The sequence below is a fragment of the Haematobia irritans genome, chromosome 1, assembly GCF_050003625.1.
Source record: "Haematobia irritans isolate KBUSLIRL chromosome 1, ASM5000362v1, whole genome shotgun sequence".
NCBI classification, from domain to species: Eukaryota; Metazoa; Arthropoda; class Insecta; order Diptera; family Muscidae; genus Haematobia; species Haematobia irritans.
The window spans coordinates 49,114,217-49,133,382 of record NC_134397.1 but is presented as its reverse complement, the minus strand read 5'-3'; the positions used below and the strand labels follow the sequence as shown (position 1 = coordinate 49,133,382).

The 19,166-nt window shown below is 33.9% G+C and overlaps 1 protein-coding gene across 1 annotated transcript in view; it reads right to left on the bottom strand.

Annotated features, from left to right (window-relative positions):
- Nucleotides 1–18,325, bottom strand: part of Csk (C-terminal Src kinase) — a 57,938-nt gene extending 39,613 nt beyond the window's left edge. The window contains exon 1 of the mRNA XM_075290208.1: nucleotides 18,155–18,325. The gene's annotated coding sequence lies outside the window, so the exon portion shown is untranslated. The remainder of the gene's footprint in view (nucleotides 1–18,154) is intronic.
- Between the last annotated feature and the right edge of the window lie 841 nt (nucleotides 18,326–19,166).

The window sequence follows — 19,166 nt, the reverse complement described above, 5'->3', positions numbered from 1 at the left end:
GACATTTTTATTTATATGGGCATTGAAAACGTTTTCCAATTACAATCTAAAAATTTCTTTGAGTGTTATAAATTTGTCTTTAAGGGGTATAGTCACACTAGACAAATATTTGATCAGAATGAGTGTCAAACTTTTCCAATTTGTGAAAATCGCTCCTATCGTGATGTTATATATGCAATATGAGCTTAAAAATATTTGCTCGTTTCACTGTGGCGAGGAATTCTTTTTTTATGTCTGTCAAATATTTGCCTACACTGAAAAAAATATTGTCGTGAGGCCAAAGATTTCATGTCCTTAAAATACGAATGCAAATTTTGCTTAGCATAGAAGACGCATTTCTCTAATATAAAGTTTTTTTCCTTGTCCAAAAGTCGATAAACTTTTCAATGAAGTCGTATTGTCCTTATAATTAAGTAATTTTACTTAAAAATGGTTATCATAACATGAAAGAAAATTTTTTTGGGTTAAGGTCAACTTGAAAAAGGAAAAGTCTTTAAAACTGATGAAATTGTCTTTAAATTTGTTGTCTTTTTGCATCTTGACTACAAAGCAAAAATTCGTTCAAAAATAGGACATGTTTTTCAACACTTTATTTTAAAGATGTGTTTTACTAGAAACATAGCATAATTTCTACTGGAAGTCGAGCCAGAACTTGGAAAATAAAGTTGTCGTTAACTCGTTTTTAAAGGACTTTGATAGCATATGAAGAAAAGAATATAAAAAAACGAAAAATCAAAATTTTTTTTCCTAGAAGCAAGTACAAAAAACCCAAATTTTAAAGAGAATTGTGTCTTAAAATTATCCTTACTTGTATTCTCCGCTTCTTTGGCTCGGAATCAGTAACAAAATAGTTAAAGTAAAGACAAAATCATTGGAAACGCCCATGCTTTTTTTTTCAGTGTAGTGTGACCCTACCGTAAGAAATTTACAAATTTTGTTAAAAGCAGCGTCTACGACCTGGCCAATTTGTGATGAGTTTGGATATCTTATGTCTTCTTCCGTTTGTTTCAGATATGCTCTATATAAATTGAAAAAATGGAAAACAATTTTTTGTTCATTTGACATGAGAGTGAGAATAGAAAACTAAAGTTCAAAGAACACCCACCCTTTAAGCAACTTTTGTGCCGAAATCAACTGTTTCCACTGAATGCCAATTGGGTTCAGTGTTTCTTTTTCTCATTTTTGTTTTTTTTTTTTTTTGTTTTTTTTTTTTTTTTTGATTTGATACCGCCAACCATTGTCGGTGGGTTGATGTTCATTAACTTTGTACTACTTTTAGGTTAATAAACTTTCACACAAAAACCATCCAGAGTCGCAGCCGTAGACGTCAGTCACATCAGCTGACACATGAAATGAAATTACACAAAAATAAATGTACTTAGGTTTTTTGGGTGTTAAAATTACAAATGAAAACAGAATAAGATCTTCATCATTCATTGTTACCAATAACGAAGACCAACCAGCCAGACAGACAGACGGACGGACAAAATAAGCAACAAGAAACTACCCACCAAGCACAAAAAGAAAAACACAAGACATATTAAACGCAGCAATGTGAACAACAAGTGAACTTCTTTTTTTTTTGCCAGGCAATGTCTCTGATTGACTGACTGTGGTCTCTCTGGCTGGCATATTCATTTTAATTTGATGTGGAAATAAAGCACAGTTTTTTTTCTGAGATTTCTTTATTTGTGTCACCTTTTCAAGATTTGTCACCAAAAACCAAGTTGAACAAACACAATCAGTTAGCAAAACAAAAACAGTGTTGCCAACTGTTAAAAAAGGAAATTCACGTTAAAAGAATCTCTACATCCAAAACAAATGTCTCTCATTTCCTTAAAACCTTTCTGGACTTCTTGACGAAATGGCAAAAAAAAAAAACAACCTAAACCTAAATTTTAGGATAACCAATTTACTCAATATGAAGGACAAGTTTCTTTAAAATTAAGAAATTTCAATTAAAATAAAGTTCATAATCTTTGCTTTATATTTTTTTTTTCGTAAAATTAAGGACACGAAAAAACAACCTAAACCTAAATTTTAGGATAACCAATTTACTCAATATGAAGGGCAAGTTTCTTTAAAATTAAGAAATTTCAATTAAAATAAAGTTCATAATCTTTGCTTTAAATTTTTTTCGTAAAATTAAGGACACGAATGGGAGCCACCGTAGTGCAATGGTTAGCATGCCCGCCTTGCATACACAAGGTCGTGGGTTCGATTCCTACTTTGACCGAACACCAAAAAGTTTTTCAGCGGTGGATTATCCCACCTCAGTAATGCTGGTGGCATTTCTGAGAGTTTCAAAGCTTCTCTAAGTGGTTTCACTGCAATGTGGAACGCCGTTCGGACTGGGCTATAAAAAGGAGGTCCCTTGTCATTGAGCTTAACATGGAATCGGGCAGCACTCAGTGGTAAGAGAGAAGTTCACCAATGTGGTATCACAATGGACTGAATAGTCTAAGTGAGCCTGATACATCGGGCTGTCACCTGACTAAGGACACGAAATTTGGGTCACTCCGTTAAATTATGTCATTGAAGTAGGGCAAATTGAATCATTGGATTAAAGATAAAAACTTCAAATATAGGCTAAGACTTATGTTGAGGATTTTGTATCTCTGATTAATTTTTTTTTTAAATAAAATTTGTTACTTTTAAGTATCTGTTATATCTTTGGATCCATGTAAACATTTTTAATGTAATAGATGCCCGAAAAAAACATTGGAAGAGATATCAAAAAAATCATTATGTACACTCAAAAGAACACACAAAAATTTTTTTCTGATTCAATCACGAAATTAATTAATCCAATTAATTTTTTAATTGAAATGTCTTCAATCACGAAAATGATAGTATCAATCACAGTTTTAATTGGGCATTACAATAATACTTGATTAAAAACTTAATTGATTTCATTTGCAAATTTAAATTAATTTTTTAATTGATTCAATTACAAATTTAATTGAAGTTGATTGCAGAACACGATCAATTTTTCATTAAAAACGTAACTATTTCCAATTACTTTCTTAACTCACTTAGTGTTTTTAGTTTAATTAAAAAATTGATTTTTGGTTTGATTGATTTTAGTTTAAAAATAAAAAAAATCCATCACGTTTTTAAATGACTTAGTTTTCCGAGTTTGATTAAAAAATTAATTGTATCAATTAACGTCATTATTATCAGTCGAAAAAGGATCCCCATTTTACACAGATATTTTCATTGATTCGATATTTTTTCATTCGCATTACGAAAACTTTTCCTTGAAACAATGAAAATGTTCATTAATTGTATGAATTGTTTCCTTATTTAACAGAAAATCCATAATAGCAAGAATTCCCATGGTATTTATGAAATTGTTTGTCTGGTCCAATTTTAATGATAAACTTCGTTAATATTTCGATGCTTTATCCATCAGTGTAGTAGCTGTCGGACCACTTTCTTAACGAATTTATTGTGTAAAACTTTGCAATAAGGTTAGTTCATCAGATGCAATGACGTAAATCATCCGCACACTGGAAAAAATATTGTCGTGCGGTCAAATATTTCATGTGCTTTTAAAACGATTGCGAATTTTGCTTAGCATGGAAGAGCTATGCTACCCAGCAAAAAATTTTGGAAGTTCTTCTCAAGGCACAACTTTAAAAGAGCTTCCAAAAATGCTCTCCCAAAGATGTTCTTTATTTTAACTGCACAGGAAGTTCATTTGAGTCAATTTCTTTATAACTCGCTTTTTTCATATATTTAATGGGTAATTAATTTGTTTTGTGTTTCAAATAGGTAAAAACAGGTTAAGAATTAATAAAATGGTACAAACTATTTAAATTTAGCAAAAAAAATGCTAAATCCTATGTAGATAAATTTCGAAATAAAAGCAAACGAAATTTAAATATACGTAGTCATTATAATTATCACACTATTTTTCTCAGTGCTCAAAATGCCGATGAATTTTTCTTCAAAGCTTGATGGTCAGCCAAGTCATTTGGACGATGCCTGTTTTCAGCCAAAACATAAATGGGAATTTTACACCATTCGCTTTTGGTCAAATTTTATTGATGTTATTGTAAACCAGATATTAATGATAGCGAGGGTTTCTTACAACAACCATCAGTTCAATACTTCTTTTGATTTTATTTCAAGAGAAGCGTATTCAATTAATAGGAAATTCAAGTCAAGTACTTGTTTACGGTAGAAAAAAAGAGGCAAAAACAACAGTAAGAGGAACTGCGATTGTCACACATACGTGCATGTAGTCCGCCAGTTGTTTGTTCTTATATTACAATCCCATAGTGGTTTTTATTGTAAATAACACATGTGAGAGTATGCGTGTTCTAGTTTTCCCTTTACACTTCAAGAAATTATAGTAACAGTCAGTACATGCATTGAAAAAATAAAAATTGATCCGGTTCCAAAGACTTTAGAACTAATAAATTTTTGTATTGATTCCGAAGGTGCTGCCTGATGAGTCCAGAATGAAGTAGGTGTCATGTCTGTTGTTTTCGAAGGACATGAGAAGAAATGCCAGAAGAAAGAGGTAACAGTTCAGGTAACTGGAGATGCCACATTGCAATTGGAATAATACCGAAGTGTTCCCTCTCTAGGTAGCCGTCTCTCGTCATCGATGATTGGTGGTGGTCTATGTTAGGAAGACATTGCCTTCTAAACCGCTGTCTTATGCCCGGCTTCCAATACCGCCCTTATTCTGCCATCGCCGATCAGGTGATTAATTGCTTGTGTCTCTTGTGAAGTCGAACCGGATGGTCTTGGCTCGTTCAAAAGGTTTCCCTCCTGAAGGTGACATGGTTTGGGTTGTTTGCCCCTGTATAATTTATAAGGTGCTGATGGAGGCGAAGGGTCGCAGTTTTGCCTCACCGAGAGCATTTTGGACTTATGCCGGTGTCTTAGAGTGACATCCAGTGGCAATACGCAGCGCATTATTCTGCACAGTTTAAAAATGATTTCATTGGGTCTCGCTTATATTGAGTGCCAAATGGGATCAGGATAATCAATAAAGGGACGACAAATCGACCAATCTCTTTCTCTTTCCCACAGATGCTTCAGGATCTTGTTTCTACTCTCAACGTTTTTAGCAACCAGTTCCGCATATCTTCCAAAGAGGAAAAGGCTGTCAAACGCTTAAGCACCATGAGGTTCTTACACGTGAGAAAAATTCCTGCTGACAAAGAAATCTCTAAGTGCCATGAGTAGTCATTAATCCTCATCTATAGCTCCTTGACATCTCTATCTGGTGTAACTATGGAACAGTCGCCCGTAGACGTTATCAAATGGAAATATGGTGATGAATAAGGAGCTCTCGACACGTAAAAGTTCAAGTGGAGGGGACATGGCATTGAGTTACGCCTTGTTTTTTCCTCCTGGGCGAAGATGATTTTCCTCGCAAATCTACAAATACAGTATCCCAACCAACTCTAAAGATTCTTAGGGAGGGAGGTTTACAAGAAAATCTTTTACCCTCGATTTTGGCGTAGAAAAATTCAAACTCCTGCTGACAAAGAAATCACTAAGTGTGGTGAGATAGTCATTTATACTCATCTCAAGATCTTTGACGTCTCTATCTTTAGGAACTATGGAACTGTCACCCGTATAGGTTATCAGATGGACATCTGACGGTGATGTGGAACTCCTGCCACGTACAAGTTAAAGAGAGATGATGACACCGCCTTGAGGTACGCCTTGTATGGACTAAGATGTTTTTCCTTTAAATTCCCTACAGGATTGTCTACCAGTTATCTAGTTTTTCAATCATCCCTTAAGATTCTTAGGGAGGGAGGTTTCCATAATATCCCTTAAGAGGATGATGTGGTTTACCGTATCAAAAGCTTTACACAGATCGAATGCTACGAGAATTAAACGTTTTGCGTGCTTTTCAATCACTCTGCAATATCGGCTGTCAATTGGCACAACGCCATGGTCGTACTCCTGCTAGAGCGGAAACCTTGTTGATGTTCGGTGTTCTGTGAAGTAGGAAGTAATAAAATTGTTTCCAGAATTTTGCTTGGTATTGGTCAGAAACCTAGTACAATCCTCCCTATTATTCCTTACTCCGCCATGGCTCACGGATTTTCCCATTGTATTAACTCTGCACAGAAAAAAGTTCACAAAACTTTTGAAGTAGGAAGTAATAAATTTGTTTCCAGAATTTTGCTTGCTTTTCTGATTACAGAAGAAGAAAATCCATCGCTATTTTCGAGGATACTGAGGCATGGAACATGGATGGTATTGGTCAGAAACCTAGTACAATCCTCCCTATTATTCCTTACTCCGCCATGGATCTCGGATTTTCCCATTGTATTTACTCTGCACAGAAAAAAGTTCACAAAACTTTTGTCCAACTAAAAACTTAATTGAGTTTTAAAAAATATTTAATTAAAAATTTAATTAATTCAACAAATTTTGTAATTAAAACAAAAATCTATCACAAACATTTTAATTGGATCAATTAATTTTTTAATTGACTTTCAATTAATTTTTTTATTGATATTATCATTTTTTTGATGGAAGGCATTTCAATTAAAAATTAATTGGATCAATTAATTTCGTGATTGAACATAAAAATATATTTTTTGTGTGTGGGATCATTTGCTTTAAGTTAAACATTGAAAGCCTTTTGTTAGATCGATTAATTTTTTGGCACCGCCCTCGTATATTAATTTTCTCAAAAATTCTGGTTTAAGCAACGTTTAGCAAGATGTGCGTTACTTTTACAATACCATCCGTGTTAAAAACTTGGCTTTGTTCACATATACGCAGCACTATTGAAGTAAAAATAAAAAAAACACACTTTTCAAAGTCTATTCCGCAAAAGCCAAAACAAAAAGCTGGGAAAATGTCAATGTCTCGCGTACTAAATAATTAAAAAAAAAAAAAGAATGTGAAACTTCAGCAATTCCATATTTGAAATTTAACCTCCAAAATGAATCATCATCCCTGTAAACAGGGAGAATATTTATCAATGACAAACAAAACTATTATTATTATAAGGTGGCAGAATTAGCATTTTTATAATATGATGTTGTTGATTTAAAATTTTCTTTACTTTTCGTTTTTTCAACTGCGTCTGGATGGGTATTTGTTTTTGGGTTTTATTCATAACTCATTTCGTATAGCAGAGGCAAACAGAGAGACGGTCAAACGAACCAAATAAAAACATTCACCTGTGTGTCTCGTTTTTTTTCTCTAAATGAAGTTCCTCCTCTAGTTTAAAATTAATTTATTATAGCTTTTTTACCCTTCCGAAAACAAAAAGAAAATATACAAAAAAAATAACGTCATTCATAAAACGGAGCACTAATAATGAGAAAAATTCAGAGCTTTATTTCGTTTTAGTTCTTCGCCAGAGTTGCCCTATGAAAAAACAAAAATATTACGGCAAGTAATTTTTTGTAAAATTGATATTACACTTGTCCAAATTTCGGAGCTATATTTCAAACTTTGTTCTTTTGTTCGTTTTTCGTATCACTCCGAAAAGTTTAAAATTTTAACACCAAAAAAAAATATTTCTTCAACGTTACCAGTGAGAAATTCTTAAAAGTGTCACAAAAAGTATCACTAGCAATTAAAGGTGACACACAAATTTAAAAAATGTGGCATACTTTTAAAAGCGTTACCGTTGAAAAATTCATAAAAGTAGCACAAAAATGATCACTAGCAATTAAAAATGGCACAAAAATTATTACTAGGAATTACAAATTGCACATAATTTAAAAAAAAGTGGCATACTTTTTTAAAATGTAGAAAATACGAATTAGATGAATTTAAAATTTTTTTATTTTTATTTTAAAAGTGGCACAAAAAGTATCACCAGCAATTAAAGGTGGCACACACATTTTATAAAAGTGGCATAATTTTAAAAGCGTTTCCGCGGAAAAATTCATAAAAGTGGCACAAAAATTATGACTAACAATTACAAATTGCACACAAATTTAAAAAAAGTGGCATAATATTTTAAAAATTAGAAAATACGAATTAAATGAATTTTAAAAATTTTTTTCTGTGAATTATGAAGGCGTTTTTTTTTTTCAAATTAGATCTAATCTCTATCTGATGTAACTATGGAACAGTCGTCCGTAGACCTTATCAAATGGAAATCTGGTGATGATTAAGGAGCTCTCGACACGTAAAAGTTCAAGTGTAGGGGACATGGCCTTGAGTTACGCCTTGTTTGTTCCTCCTGGGCGAAGATGATTTTCCTCGCAAATCTACAACTACAGTATCCCAACCAACTCTAAAGATTCTTAGGGAGGGAGGTTTACAAGAAAATCCTTTACCCTCGATTTTGGCGTAGAAAAATTCAGACTCCTGCTGCATACGAATTAAATTAATTTTAAAAATTTTTTTCTGTGAAATTATGAAGGCGAGTTCTTTTTTTCAAATTAGATCTAAATAAAACCAACAACAGAAAAATTTCTTTGCATATTTTCAGGTGTCACAATTATCCGCTGGATATTATTATTGTTTGACGAGGAAAAAGTGATCAAAATTAATTAATTGAAACCAATAATCCAACTTCATGTTGAGGCTACGATCAAATCCGCAATTTTAAAGGAATCCATGTTCAATATTTACTATTGCAATAAGAAAGGAATTAAAAATTTGCACAAAATGGCAAAAAGTGGCAAACATTTCGCGTCTGAAATATGGCAATTAGTGGAACCCAAAGTGGAGCAATGGTTAGCATTCCCCCTTGTATGGAAAGGGTCGTGGGTTAAATCCCAGTCTCGACTGAACACCAAAAAGTTTTTCAGCGGTTGATTTTCCCCCTTCAGTAAGCTGGTGCACTAATAGAAAAAAAAATACGTTCCAAATTCGTGAACGGATGGTAACAAACGAAAAATTCGTGAACGAAAAATCGTAAACGAAAAATCGAAAAGGAATTTTCACGGTTCCATCTACGATTTCATGAACGGCTTTCGTTTTTTTATTGGCCATGAAAAGTCTTCTAAAATATTCGTTCGACGTTCTTATGGCAACTCCGTCGGTGGTGCAATGTGCTAAGGCGCCTGTTAACGTGTATGGTTCAGGCAATCCAGGTTCGAGTCATTTTTTTTATAAATTCGTAAACATTACGTTTTCAGATCATGAACGCTAGTTGTTGTTCTGACAACGCATGTTATCATTTTATTGTTGTCAGATTGTTCTCCGTCTGTTCTCCGTTTGACACCACATGTATGTTGATTCACTTTCTTGAAGGAACCGTTTTGAAATGAGCACATCGTTCATGATTTTTTCTATGATTGAACTGAACCAAAATTTTCATTTTTAAGCATTTTTTTCATTTGCCCTTTTAGAAACACAAGTGGCAACACTATTCTTCAAACCACAAAAAAATATGAATAATATGCAGCAACAGCAACAGATTTTAAGCAATCTCGTTTTCATTTTCGTTTTATTTGTTGTTTTTTCTCACTCTATTATTTGCCATTGTTGTTGAGTTGAGGATTTTTTATTTGTTTATTAGCATTTGCATTTGTTTATAACAAACAACTTGACATGACATGGGACTATGGCGTGGTACCGGTGCTGCTGCTAACAATGGCTTCGTCGTTTGTTATGGTGGTGGTGTCCATTTAAAATAATTAATTTTTGGTTGGACTCTCTTCTCGCCTCTGCAGCTACAACTGCTAAGTTGTTAACTTTTAAGAAATCTTAAACGCAAATCCCCTGGTCATATGCTTGAGCAGACGAACGGACTAAGGGACGGACAGACTCACGTTCATTACCCCGACGCGATTACGTCAAAAATACACAACCAAGTCGTATGTCTTTTTTTACCTTTTTGTTTTTTTTTTTTTTGCTTAATTACTTTGTCTGGCTAGGGTAATGTCTTATGACTTTTTTCCATCATTTATTTCCTCGCTCTATGCTAAAAGTATTAATTTGATGCATATGCCATAAACATATATATTTCCTACACATCTTATCCGTTTATTAGTGGTTTGTGCTATTTTTCTCTCGAAATACCGAAGAGGTCATTGCGACACTTGTACCATCTTATACGATGTTGGGATGGGTACACATATGTAACCAAGTAATTATGTTTCAATTTGCCAAAAATTAATGGAAATAAACAATTGTGATATGTGTGACACTTCACAAATGAAATTTGTTGAAATGAATCTTTTGGGGAAACTATGAAGATCATGCGTACGACAGTACTATCGTCAATGAGAAATTTTAGTATTTCTGATAATATCGATTCAGACTTCTTGTTCTTGGCGATGGTTTAGAAATCGATGACAAATTTCCTCGGGAGCACTTAGTAAAAACGATCTCAACTACAACTACACCATTCAACAATCCGAGTCCGCCCATAATAATAAATATAAATGCTTCACGAGGAATGTCAGACTTCAAGAAAGGGATTCAACAAGGCAGCAAATCTCCTCCAGAATGGATTTCAAAATGCATCAAGTTTTATATCTGCAAGACCACGATTGAGTTGGCCTCAATACTCGTATACAACTGAATTTGTGGGACACTGAGAGAAGAAAATTCCAAAAAAATGAGAGCCATGAGATGAGAAGGCAGCAAATCCAATTAAGTTTTCCCATCTACAAGACCTCCATAGAATTGAGAGTCAATATGACCCTGAATTTTAGATCAGAAACCTTCAAAAAAAGAGAGCCATGAGTTTTACCTCAATATACACACAGAAAAAAATTTCACGAACAATTTTCCAATTAAAATTTTAATTGAGTTTTAAAAAATATTCAATTAAAAATTTAATTGATTCAACAAATTTTTTAATTGAAACAAAAATCAATCACAAAAATTAATAGTATCAATTAATTTTTTAATTGGATCAATTAATTTTTTAATTGACCTTCAATTAATTTTTTAATTGATACTATCATTTCTGTGATTGAAGACATTTCAATTAAAAAATTAATTGGATCAATTAATTTCGTGATTGAACCAGAATTTTTTTTTTTGTGTGCACCTGAATACACCCAGAAACAACCTACTGAACTTGATTTTAGTTCATGAAGATTAGTTGATTTTAGTTAAATTTTGCACAATATGAGTAAATGTTCCTTATTTGAATAATTTTTTGCTAACTTTAATGACGTGAACTAAAAACAAGAAAAAAAGTTGTATACAAATTTTACTAAAAAATAAAATAGTTCATATTTTCCTAAAATGGCAGAAGTTTGTTTAAATTGAGTCCATAAGTCTCTCAAATGCGTAGATTTTACTAAAATTGTACCTGTCTCGAACTTTGTACAGCGCTAAAGACATTTTAACAATTTTTAAATCCAATTTTTTCTTCCAACATATGAAATTTTCTTAAACAACAGAAAAAAATTAATTATTTTTAAAAAATTTTCTTCAATTTGACAAAAAGTATTAACTTATTTGTAACATGTTGCAATTAGAAAACTATTTTAGTTAAAATTTTCTAAAATAAACCTACATTTTCTTCCACGGTGGGGTCACTTTTTTTTTGGGTGTATGTGGGCCAGAAAAAATGAGAGCCATGAGATGAGAAGGAAACAAATCCAATCAAGTTTTCCATCTGCAAGACCTCTATGGAATTGTCAGTCAATATACCCCGGAATTTGAGGTCAGAAGCCTTAAAAAAAACAGAGCCATGAGATTGCTTCGTATGGCCGATGGAAGTCCGCAGACATCTTAATGGTATGCAAAGCATTACAATTCAAATTTCGGCTACAAATTTTGCCCACCGATTCTGTTTGCCAGACACATACGAAAACATTTTCATTAAAACAATCAAAATATTCTTTAACGAATAACGAAACGGTTTTACGAACCGAACATTGAGTCAATTCCTTTTTTGGGATGAGAAAGTCGACCTTTTTGGTGATTTAAATGGTCATAACAGCATAACAGTTGATTCTCAGAGCTGGGTATTGTCCCTTTTAAATCTTTCCATTTGTCATTGTGGTCTTGTGCATCGCAAGAGGATCTGCCATATAGATATAGCCCTGACCACCCCAAATTTATTAATCTTCACAATTTCCTGGTGAACTAGAAACTATTTCCAAGGCAATAGGATATTTTCCGAATATCATATTGCCAAATATAAGAAGGAAAATGGTCAGCGATGGTCGTCTAAATAAAAGCATGATGAAACTGAAGTAGTTCGTTCTCAAATACAGACGGCTGTGACCGATGTATCCGATAGATGTTGCTTTAAAGCGGATCGTATCCGCCCCATTTCCCCCTCAAAGGCATCAAAGTTAGCGAAGCAAAAGGATGAAATCTGGAGAGGAAACTGGGCTGTCTCTAAAATCTAAATTCTTGCAATAGAGATGGACAAAGGGATTCTCTACACAAAAGCTAGAGAAGTAGGCGATGAACCTGAATAAGCTCGATCTTAAATACAAACGGCTGTGACCGAGGATGACTGTGCAAAAATAAGGCGAAAACGAGTCCCTCGGACCGAACAGCATTCTATTGTCATCAGTCAGGAAGTTAGGGACAAAGTCGATAAAGACTGGAGCTACTTTCTAATATTGAAGTTTATTAGTTGGCTCTGTGACAACGCATTCATATTTTATAAATATTGAAATGCCCAATCATCTCAATTGACAACTGCAAACTCCAACTTACAGTAAATTTGTGAAGAAATGTTTAACGTCTTGGAGATCTTGTCCATGTTTGAATTGCAATTACCCCTTTCATGTATCCCAAACATTTATGACGAATATGCAAAGCATTACAATTCAAATCTCTGTAATTTTTGAGTTTCCCATGTGTTAATAATTTCTAAATTCAGTTAAGTCATATGGCAGCTGCTACTCGGGGGACATTGGCCATCTAGACAGTGAATAAATAGTGAAAGTGATATAAAATATGAAGTAAAAAATCCAATCATTTTTCTTTTCATCAAAAGAAGAAGCTTCAATGGCTTTTTGATTAAAAACAAAAAAATATATAGTCAGAAATAAAAAAACAAAGCAAAACATGTTTGATGTATAAAATAACAATACATGTTTAAAATTTTGGCAGCTCCTCTAAAGAAAAATTTAATACCTAAAAACAAGTTGCGCATGCGCAAAAAGATACTAACAAGCGATGCGTTGTAATATTTATTGCTATGCGAGGGGGAGGGTTCATCACTGATGCGTGCAATTGTGTACTTGATGTTATGGACAAATATACCCCAACCACGCAAATAAAAAAATGTTGACTGTTTTTTGGTGGAATAAGAGGGTAGACTAAAACTAAAGGAAATCATGAAAATACCAAAATATGAATTCGGAATTTACCATACCGAGCGGCTGACATGTATTGCAAAGAACTTCAGGTTGATATCTTTTCTAAGAAGCTTGTCTGACAGCTGGCAGATTTCAGTGACAGTTAATTTTATTACGTACAAACTTCCAAAAGCATTTTGATCTATTGCATTCAGAAGTAGTTATTCCTGATGACATTCAAGCGTGATAGTGTGATTGCTTTATATTTGGCTGGAAAACCACAAGTGTCTATGGTTAGAGCATCCAGCTTTTAAATGTTAATAAATCTTTTGTTTCTCTTACCACTGCTCGTTGCAGTGTTGCAAAGGAGCTTGGACTAAATCCATTGCAGTTCCCAAAAAGTGCAAGAGCTCACCGATGCACAAGAAGAGTTAGACTGGGAAGAACCTACACGGTTGAAAAAGACTGTTTTTCATATGCTTGGCTATAAACATTATATGTTTGGAACACAAATTTTTAAACACAATATTTTTGAGTGCAACCATATAATGTTCATAAACTAGCATAGCATGTTTGGGACATATATGTTAATATGTTAGAACATATTATGTTTGGTACATAAAATGTTTGTAAATATAATATGCTTGAATGCAAACATATATTAATTTAGAAATAGCCTATAAACATATATGTGTTTAGTAGCTTGGAGCGCTATTTAACAGGGAGCGATATTGAATTAAGTTGGTGGTTGTTGCTTGTTATTACAAAATTAACATTTTATTTTCCTTGGGCAATTGATCAGCTACTTCTTTGATCCTTACAAACTGTGTGGTCCGCTGTTCGAATCCCCGTCCGGCAAAAGGTAAAATTAAAATAAAAAAAATCATAAAATTGAATAATTTCTTCTACAATGTTTGTATTACAGAAAAAGGTGCTAAGAACTAAAAAATCTCGTGGAAGTGAGAAAGATGTCGGGGAATATACAATTGGGCAGAAACAAAATTTTGAGCATTCAGGTCGAAAACCTATGTTGTTATTACCTGTTTATTTTCATAATTCATTATGATTATAAATATATAAATAAATATTGAGCATAATATTGTTTGGGAGAATTTTTTTTAAGCATATAATATTTTTGGGTGCAAAATGCTTCCAAACATATTATGTGGTCACATAATAACATATTGTTTTTTGGAAGACAACATTATTGAATTTGGATGCAAAAATAAAAAATGTTTGGAACTTAGACTACCCAAACATATATTGTTTAGACAAATATGCTTTCAAACATATTATATATTGGTAGAGATCAAACATATACATGTTTGGGCAATACCCAAAAATGTATATGCTTGAAGCAAAATATGTTTGGGGGTATATGTTACAGAAGCGATTTTTTGTGAGGGTGTAGTAGTAGCTTTGTTTACGCGAAAGTCGCCCGATACCGAATTTGGTTTTCTCCGATCAGAAGCAATTCCAAATTGAGCAGTTTGTGAACAAACAAAATGATCGCCTCGAGAAAGTGGACGAAAAAACGGTAACAATACCAGAGATGTTCCGAAAGTGAAGGTCAGATTTGATTAAAATATACACCGCATTGGTAGAAAAGTTGCCCATGAGTTGATCACATCAGGAGATAAGATGCAGCACATATTGAAAATTGAGCTTGGATTAAAGCCATTGATGTTTCAAAAAGTGCAAGAGCTGCACCGATGCACCAAAAAAGTTAGACTGGAAAGAGCCAAGGAGATGCTTCACATGCAAGAAAGAGGTCAGTTATCGAATTTGGGTTTCTCCGATGAGAAATCCTTACAAATTGAACAGTTTGTGAACAAACAAACTGACTGGGTTTACTTGTCAAAGGGCTCAGCTGGAAATTTACATCTTCGATTGATAACCGGTGCATCAAGTGCCGGCGATGGATAATAGTATGGGCCGCCGTAGCGTCCGATGTTCGCTTCCCGGTCGTATTCATTGACCGTGGGATGAAACCAAATACCCTATATTATCGGTAAAATGTTCCGAAGACGGTATTGAAGCCCTGGAAAGAAAACTATTCCGGCCGCAGACCATAGACATTACAATAGGACTCAGCACCATCGCACTCGGCATGTGTCATCATAGAATGACTTAAAAAGTGGAAAATGTACATCTTCGATTGAAAACCAGAACCCAAGTGCCGCCGTAACGGTCGGTAGTCGCTCGTATTCATCGACCGTGGGGTCCAAAATAAATGCCCAATATTATCGGGAAAATGTTCTGAAGACAGTATTGAAGCCCTGGGAAGACAAATGTTGCGGCCGCAGACCATGGATATTCCAACATGAATCTGTACCATCGTACTCAGCACACGTTAATTCCTTCATTTCTACCGGCGAAATGGGCCACAATACCGCGGAATGGGCCCAAATACCGCAGAGCTACTTTCACACAGCGCGTGATTGCTTTGTCGGCCATAATTCGTACCAAAGGTAGCCAATTCGAACAAATCTAAACTTATTCAAAAATTTGAATATTATTGCGACTTTTTTTTTGCTTTTGAAGAAGAGAATTTAAAAAGAAACATAAACAGCTCTTTACTTTGTTGTATTACAAAGCAGTTTCCATGTAACCTTTCGTTAGTCCTTATTCTTTTCTCAATCTACCGATTTGCTATCATCCGTTTTTACACAATGAAGCCAAGTGGCACAAAAAGTGACACTTTTTTCAGTAGCAGTTGTAACGCTTGTATAAATAAATAAATTTTTTCAGTTTAGATTCTTATTAACCTAACAATCATTTTATTTCCATTTCATTGAATAGCTTTCCTTGACGTTTAATATTCAGAAGAGTAACCCGATCATGTCCATAATGATCGGTGTGTCTTACAAAATGTATAAACAATATTACAGTATAAAAAACTTGCAGAGTATGAAGAAAAGGTGGCATAAAACCACTTGAAAAGTGTTAAAACATATTCCTAATCTTAACGGTATTTAGGATAACAATGTATAAATATTACAGTATAAAAAGTGTCACATTATGAAGAAAATGTGGCACAAGAATATGAAAGAGATTGAAATTTAGTGTCACAAAAGTATCACCACTAGGAGCCACCGCGGTGCAATGGTTAGCATGCCCGCCTTGCATACACAGGGTCGTGGGTTCGATTCCTGCTTCGACCGAACACCAAAAAGTTGTTCAGCGGTGGATTATCCCACCTCAGTAATGCTGGTGACATTTCTGAGGGTTTCAAAGCTTCTCTAAGTGGTTTCACTGCAATGTGGAACGCCGTTCGGACTCGGCTATAAAAAGGAGGTCCCTTGTCATTGAGCTTAACATGGAATCGGGCACCACTCAGTGATAAGAGAGAAGTTCACCAATGTGGTATCACAATGGACTGAATAGTCTAAGTGAGCCTGATACATCGGGCTGCCACCTAACCTAACCTAACCATCACCACTCGAACAAATGACAAATTTGCCACTACAGTGGCACAATGGCCGCTCCTACAAGTCACTGTAATGGGTCTATATCGACCAGGTATTCTCTCGTTATTTCGCCCAAAGGTGCCACGGAAAGGAATATTCCTATACGGATTTATTTCCCCCGCATAAATATCTATAACCAGTGACAGCATTAGGTTAAAGGTTAAATTGGCAATCCGATTCGATTCAGGCTCACTTAGACTATTCAGTCCATTGTAGCAGCATTAGTTAGTTGAGAACTTCTGAGTTAGTTGAACTTCAGAGAGTTGAGAACTTGAGAACTGTCTTCTGTGGGAAATTTTAACTTCATTAGTGCAAAAATAAAATTCGAAGTTTGTTTGCGTATAAAAATTTAGTTTTGGAAGGAAGAAATTATTTTTGTGTTAGGCTTTGGAACTGAGATAGTTGAAAATAGAGTCTAGGCTCACTGAGGGAAATGAGAGAAGTTCTACATTTGTCCCTTATCGAATGAATGATCATTCCATCAATATTTTCTTTAGTTTAGTATCCAGCCTCGTATAAATCGAATTTTTATATCCGAAAATTCATGGTGAGGTAAGGAAAAATAATTTTCTATAGCAAGCAAACCCAAATGAAACACAACACATACACGCACTGAAAACAACTTTGGCGAAATGTGAAGATCCAAACCATATGGATTTATTCATGAAACGTCCACTTTCACTTAAATCAACTGTCTAGCAACTCTGCAGAGTCAGGGGGCAACAAGAAAAAAAAAACACAGTGAAACACAAAAAAACGTTTTTCTTGGATTTAACGCTACTACAATAACAATAACAACAAAAACACCACAGGTTAATAGTGGAAAAACGGCGACGACACAATGACGTTTGGAAAAGAAAATCGCGGTGGTAAAAATAGGTTTCCATTTCGAATAAATGATGATAATGTCTTGTAAAATACAATTGTGTCTTTGCTGAAGCATGGATTGATCTTAGACCAAAGTTGTCTCCTGGTAGTGGTCGCCACTGATGATGATAATGATGGCAATTGAAAACAAACATTAAACCAAAAAAAAAAAAAAGAAAACTTTAGTGAAAACTAGTTTTTTTTCTGCGGTTTTCTTAGGGAGGTTTTTCATTTCGTTTTATTGAATTTTCCTCTTCCAATATGTTGTGACTATTGTATTTTGTCATGGAGAAAAACTATGGTGGCTGAGGTGGATACGCAACAATCCCAAGTCTGGCTTTGTGATGACTAATCGCGTCTATGGAAACCACGGGGACCACCTCCACTGCCACCACCACCACCTTTAAATCTTCACTACTATTTAAAATCACCACAAATAATAGACAAAAATATCTAACAACAATTGCTGCAATATGTGGTTGCGGCGAAATCAAGACTTCTAATAGATTTCCTTATGTGGCAACAAACTCTATATCGTATTTTCATTAAATTTTATTTTATTTATTTTTTTTTAATTTATTTTGTTTCGTTATTCGATATCATTTTTGCAATAATTGTTTCTTTAATTATGCCATTTACTTTTTTTGTATTTTATTTTTCTTGTTTTTCGTCATTTCCATTAGATTATAGTTTGGTTTTATTATTTATTTTGTTGAAAATCAATCACTTAATCAATTAGGGGCTTTGTATTAACAAATAAAACACGCACGTTGTTTCACTAAACGCGCTTAACCGTGTTACCGATGTTGTTAACGCAAAGTTTTAATGTTAACTGTCTGTAGTCGTTAAAACACAGTTACTGCTGCTGTCGCAACAGTTGTATTGGCCATAACAATAAATGTGGAGTTTCTCACAATTATGCTCTTACTATTTTACTCACGCGCTCTCTCTCACTTTTGATCAGTGATGCCAATTTGGTGCTTTTAGCACCAAATTTAGTGCTTTTTGATTTCCAAAAAGAACCAAATTGCATTTTTAGTGCTTTTTCAAAAAAAAAAGCACCAACTTGGTGCTTTCTGGCATTTTCATTTAGTGCTTTTGGTGCTTTTTTCAATTTGAACAGTATTAAGTTTAACTGACGATATATTTTCATACAAAAATTCGGATTAGACTTTCAAAAGCTTAAGAAACTACTATATTGCTAAATGTAGAATTTGATTGTTATTAAGGTGGTATGGTTTCGTTTTTTATTAGTATTTAGGGTAATGTTTAGAATCAATTTGGCGCAGGCATAATTATACTTATACCTGGTAACAGGAGTTTTTGCTCCTTTTGTCTAGCGACTAGTGCCGAATTTCTGAACTAGATAAAGATGTAATTAAAAACGTTTGTATTAAATTCACAAAAGCACTCATAATTGAAATAAATATTAATATTTCCAAATTTAATGTCGAAAAATGTTTTTCTCCTCCAAAAAAATATTTTGAAATTTGAAAGACATTACTGACCAAAAGGAATTGTATGAAAGCATTCAAAGCGATCAAGGTGTACACTTGAATAGAGGTTCATAATTTAATAAAATTAATAATGCGCCAAAACAATACACGAAATCTTCTATAATACATCTTTGGAACTTTTTTTTTTTGTTTTT